The sequence below is a fragment of the Tachyglossus aculeatus genome, assembly GCF_015852505.1.
Source record: "Tachyglossus aculeatus isolate mTacAcu1 chromosome 12 unlocalized genomic scaffold, mTacAcu1.pri SUPER_6_unloc_2, whole genome shotgun sequence".
Lineage (NCBI taxonomy): Eukaryota > Metazoa > Chordata > Mammalia > Monotremata > Tachyglossidae > Tachyglossus > Tachyglossus aculeatus.
The window spans coordinates 4889773-4896101 of NW_024044829.1; the positions used below are offsets into that span (position 1 = coordinate 4889773).

Sequence of the window (6329 nt, forward strand, 5' to 3'; positions counted from 1 at the left end):
ATTTATTTATTTTACTTGTACATATCTATTCTATTTATTTTATTTTGTTAATATTTTCGGTTTTGTTCTCTGTCTCCCCCTTCTAGACTCTGAGCCCATTGTTGGGTTGGGACTGTCTCTATATGTTGCCAACTTGTACTTCCCAAGCGCTTAGTACGGTGCTCTGCACACAGTAAGTGCTCAGTAAATACGATTGCTTGAGTGATTGACAGTATTTGGTGGAAACCAGATACACCAGTGGTGTCCAGTGGTGTTTCTGATGGATACTAGATCTCCTGAGGCACTGGACGTCACGTGGGCATGTCAGGTCACACCATAAAGAAAGCGTTGCCCAGTGGATAGAGCATGGGCCAGGTTCACCACTTGTCTGCTGTGCGACATGCGGCAAGTCTCTTGGCTTTTCTGTGCCTCAGTACCGTCACCTGAAAAATGGGTATTTAAGACTGTGAGCCCCATGTGGGACGGGGACTGTGTCAAAATGCATTAGCTTGTTTCCACCCCAGCGCTTAGTACAGTGCTTAGCACATACTAAGCACTTAACAAACACCACAGTCATTATTACTGTTATTATACACAACATTGTGTAGAGTTCATCCAAGGCTATCCACCCTTAGTCGGGGGCGGGGGGTAGGAGGGATGGACCCCGACTCCATCACTGCTCTGGGGACACAATAACTGGCAACTAAACTGTCCAGCATAATCAGGATGCTTGGCCTCTTGGACATGCTCCACTGTTCCCTGAGTGAAGAAGATAACATTACTTGTCTGCGAGGTGACCTTGGACAAGTCATTTCACTTTCTCTGCCTCAGTTACCTCATTTGTAAAATGGCGTTTGGGACTTTGAGTCCCACGTGGGACAGGGACTGTGTCCAATGCTTAGTACAGTGTCTGGCATATAGTAAGCTCTTAACAAATGCCATTGTTATTATTATTGTATCCACCCCAGCGCTTAGTACAGTGCTCGGCACACAGTAACAGCCTAACGAATTGAACAGCTATTATTAGTAGCCCAATCTGAGCTCTCGGGGAAGATGGGAAGCAACGTGGCTCAATGGAAAAAGCATGGGTTTGGGAGCCAGAGGTCATGGGTTCAAATCCCGGCTCTGCCATTTGTCATCTGTGTGACTTTGGGCAAGTAACTTAACTTCTCTGTGCTTCAGTTACCTCGTCTGTAAAATGACGATTAAGACTGTGAGCCCCATGTGGGAAAACCTCATCACCTTGCATCCTCCCGAGCGCTTAGAACAGTGCTTTGCACATCGTAAGCGCTTAACAAATGCCATCATCATTATTATTAATATGTCTCCCATGGGATCCAGAGTCTCCCATGTCTCTCGGGCCGAGCCCAGGGCTGATCCTCCCTGGGGACCCCCCTCCCCTCAACCATCACCCCTAAACAGTGGGTGCCTTCTCCGAGGGGACCCTGAGGTTATCATGGGACTACTGAGGACAGGTTACTTCACAGAGCCTTTCCCATCACAGCCACAAAAGCGGATGAGGGGACGAGGACAGAGAGTGAACGTCCAGAATCTCTCTGCAGTCACTGTCTCGATGTTGGACAGCTCCAGTGAGTCTGAGTCTGGAGGGGGCTGAGGTGATGGCGATGAGAAAGCACCTCTTGCCAGCGTCATCATGCTGCTTGTAGTAATAATAGTATAAATAATCGTGGTATTTGCTAGGTGTTTACTATGTGCAAGGCACTGTATTGAGCTCTGGGGTAGATAAAAGGAAATTGGGTTGGACACAGTCCATGTCCCACATAGAGAAGCAGCGTGGCTGAGTGAAAATGGCACGGCTTGGGAGTAAGAGGAGGTGGGTTCTAATCCTGCCTCCACCGCTTCTCTACTGTGTGACCTTGTGCAGGTCACTTTACTTCTCTGGACCTCAGTAACCTCATCTTTCAAATGGGAATTAAGGCAGTGGAACAACCTGATTATCTTGTAACTACCCCAGTGTGTAGAACAGTGCTGGGCACATAGTAAGTGCTTAACAAATACCATTATCATCATCATGGGACAGTACTAAATCCCTATTTCATAGTAGAGATTTTTCAGATTTCTTTGAGGAAATAAATCTCCTCTCTGTGCCTCTTCAGACAACCTGCAGATTCTCCAAACAAATGGCCAATCTCACACTTGTAACAGAATTCCTGCTCCTGGGATTCTCGGAGGTCCGGGAGCTGCAGCTGGTCCATGCCGCGCTGTTCCTCCTGTTCTACCTGGCGATCCTGTCTGGGAATCACCTCATCGTCGCTATCACCGCCCTCGACCGGCGCCTGCACACCCCCATGTACTTCTTCCTCAGGAACCTGTCCGTCCTCGACCTCTGCCTCATCTCTGTCACCGTCCCCCAGTCCATCCACAACTCCCTGACCAACCAACGGTCGATGTGTTATTGGGGCTGTGTGGCTCAGGTTTTCCTGGTCGTCCTGTTTGCCGGCTCAGAGCTGTTTGTCCTCACGGCAATGTCCTATGACCGCTACGTGGCCATCTGCCACCCTTTGCGCTATGGGGTCATTGTCGACCGAGGGACCTGCGTAAAAATGGCTACCGCCTCCTGGGATCAGCCCTGGGCTGTTTGGGGCAGTGTACACAGCGAGAACATTCTCATTAGGCTTCTGCGGACACGATGAGGTCCAGCAGTTCTTCTCTGATGTTCGATCCCTGCTGAAGTCCTCTCGTTCTGGAAACCATGTTGTCATCGATGTCAGTGAGGTCATTGGTGTAGTCTTCGGTTTGATCTCCTTCGTCTCCATCGTCGTCTCGTACGTGCGCATCTTCCGGGCCGTGCTGAGTATTCCGGCCGCCGAGGGCCGGGCCAAAGCCTTCTCCACCTGCCTTCCTCACATCACAGTCGTCACCGTCTTCCTTTCTACGGCCGCCATTGCCTACCTCAAGCCCGTGTCAGATTCCCCTTCGATCCTGGACCTGTTGGTGTCCGTGTTCTACACCATGGTGCCCCCTGCCCTGCCCCCTGCCCTCTGCTCTGCCCTCTGCAGCCTGATAAACCCGGATATGAAGGCCGCCCTGGGGAGGGTTCTTGGGAGGCATCCATTCCTCAAGATTAAAAGCTCCCTCTCTCTGCCCTGACAGTGGCCCCCTTTGATGGTTCCTAGCCCTGCACTGATCTCCCCTCGTCTCTTGTCTTTCTCCTCAACCTTCACAGATCTTTCCCTGTCTCTTATCTCTCTTCTCACCCTTCATTGACCTCCCAGTTTCCACACCCTTCCCTCATAACAGTGACCATTCTTTTCTTTTTTATAGTATTGTTAAGCACTTACTAGGTGACAGGCACCGTTCTAAATGCTAGGGTAGTTACAAGCTAATCAGGTTGGACACAGTCCCTGTTCCACATGAGCTCGCAGTCTTAATACCCATTTTCTAGATGATGATACTTGTTAATTGCTTACAATGTGTCAAGCACTGTACTAAATGCTTGGGTAGTTACATGATAATCTGGTTGGAACCAGTCACTGTCCCATGTGGGACTAACAATCTTAATCCCCATTTTTATTGACGAGGTAACTGAGGCACTGAGAAATAAAGTGGCTTGCCCAAAGACACATAGGAGACAAGAGGCGGAGTTGGGATTAGAACCCAGCTAATGATGCAGGTGATGCAGGTGATCACTCCCATCTCTTGTGAGGCTGAAATGAGATCACTGACATGAAAGTCCTTTGGAAATGTAAAAGTGCTCTGCAAAAAAATGAGATCTCATTATTTCCTATCCTTACTGTGTTGTGACACCCACAGCATCATTTCCCTTCCCCTTTCCCAGCCCAATTGGGCCCCCAAAAATCACAAGGTGGAGGATTTTCGGGGCAAAGAAAGGAAGCTTGTCTTTCTCACCCATTACTCCCCCAACCGCCCTCAAAGCCTTATTGAAAGCTCATCTCCTCCAAGAGGTCTTCGCTGACTAAGCCCCCCTTTCCTCTTCTCCCGCTCCCTTCTGCATCGCCCTCACTTCTTCCCTTTAATCATCTCCCGTCCCCTCCCCACGGCACTGATGTATATATCTGTAATTTTATTTATTGATATTAATAACTGTCTCCCCCTCTAGACCGCAAGCCAGTTGTGGTCAGGGAATGTGACTGTTTATTGTTATATTGTACATCTCCATGGTGAGGGAATTCCTCCTGCTGGGATTCTTGGAGGTCTGGGAGCTGCAGCTATTCCATGCGCGCTGTTCATCCTGGTCTACCTGGCAGCCCTGATGGGGAATTTCCTCATTGTCGCCGTCACTGCCCTCGATCGGTGCCTCCAAACCCCCATGTACGTCTTCCTCAGGTACTTGTCTGTCCTCAACCTATGCTACATCTCCGTCACTATCCTCCAATCCATCCACAACTCCCTGACCTACCGTAGATACATTTCCTTCCTGGGCTGTGCTGCTCAACTTTATTTTTTCACTTGTTTTGCTTCACTGGAGATCGCCCTGCTTATGGCGGTGTCCTGTGACAGCTATGTGGCCTTCTGCCAACCCCTGCGCTACGAGGTCATCATGGACCAAGGGGCGTGTGGGAAGATGGCCGCAACCTCTTGGCTCAGCGGGGATCTCTCCAGGTTCTTGCACACCGTCAACATCTTTCTCTCGCCTTTTTGTGACTCTAACGTGATCCGCCAGTTCTTCTGTGACATCCTCGGTTATTGACCCTGTCCTGCTCTCCCTCCATCGTGTCGGATTTGGTCCTGGTAGGCGTTAGCGTCACGTTGGTTTTCGGATGTTTCCTATTCATGAGGGTTTCCTATTCTCAGATCTTCTCTTCCGTGCTGTGGATCTCATCCGTGCAGGACAGAACCAAACACTTCTCCACCTGCCTGCCCCAACTCGCTGTTATAACATAACCATATTTTCGTCCACTGGGATTTTCTCCCATTTAAAGCCGACTTCAGACTCCCCCTCAGCACTGGACGTGCTAGTGCCCGTGGTCTACACCTTGGTGCTCCTGGCCCTGAACCCCTTCATCTACAGTCTGAGGAACCGGGACATGAAGGCCTCCTTGAGGAAATTCTTTAGGGGGAAACTGTTCTGAAAAATAAAAATATCATTCTTTTGGGTTTTATTAAGGGAGGCGTCATGGTGAGGGGAAGAAGTGTTAGACTGGAAGTCAGAAGATCGCATTCTACTCTTGCCTCTGCCTCTGGCCTGATGTATGTGTGACCTTGGACAAGTTCCTTGACCTATCTGGCACACGTCCTCCTCTGGAAAATGGAGATAGGATACCTGCTCTTCTGCCCTCTAAGAATGTGAGCCCCATGGAGGACGAGCATTGTATCTGATCTTCCTTCTCTGCCCCTTTATCCTCTGTGTCCTAATCAGAATCTAGTTTTGTTTGTTTTTACATTGTGTGTATTTGTTCTTGCCTTATTCTTTAAGGGCATTTATTGCTTCATCATTCCTTATCTGTCAGTTGTCCATCCATTGCCCTCAACGTGCCTATTTACTTTTTTTGATGTGTATATATCTATAGTTCTATTTATTTATATTATTATTATTAATGCCTGTTTACTTGTTTTGATGTCCGTCTCCGCGATTCTAGATGGTAAGCCTGGTGTGGGCAGGAACTGTCTCTCTTTATTGCTAAATTGTACTTTCCAAGCACTTAGTACAGTGTTCTGCACACAGTAAGCGCTCAATAAATACGATTGAATGAATGAATGAATATCCCCACCCAAACCCTGTCCTCTCCGTGGCTTTCCCATCACCATAGATAATACCACGAACCTCCCTGCCTCACAAGCCTATAAACTTGATGTTATCCTCAACTCATCCCTGTGGAAGGATCTGGGTTCTAATCCCAGCTCTTTTACTCGTTCGCTGTGTGACTTTGGGTAAGTCCCTTCACTTTTCTGTGTCACAGTTTTCTTATCTGTAAAATCGGGATTATGACCGTGAGCCACAAGTGGGACAGGGACTCTGTCCGACCTGATTACCTTGTATCGACCTCGGGGCTTCTCACAGAGCGTGGCACATAATTAGCGCTAAACAAGCATCCCAATTATTATTCATCCAGGCAATCCCATGGGGGCCGATGACTGTGTCGTTTTCACCCATGGGAAGAAAACACTTTTTCTCCAGAGCTTCGTGCGTCTCCCAAGTGATTTAGAAAGTCAGCCGCTTCCAGGACAACCACAAAAAGGCTGCTCTCAGGTGCTGAGAGACTAAAATAGTTTCTCTGAAAGGAATGGACTGATTTTCCCTTAACATATAACGAACATCTTCCAAGAGAGTGAGGAAAGGGGACAGAGGCATCTTAGTAGCTTCCTGGGATCCTGCTTTCAACCGTCAGAGTAAATCTCCGTAATTTCCTTTCACTGAGTCAACTTTT

The 6329-nt window shown here is 48.5% G+C and overlaps 1 pseudogene; it reads left to right on the forward strand.

The window, feature by feature from the left end:
* Positions 1-2120: 2120 nt before the first annotated feature.
* On the forward strand, positions 2121-5033 carry LOC119921285 (annotated as a pseudogene).
* The last annotated feature ends 1296 nt before the right edge of the window (positions 5034-6329 follow it).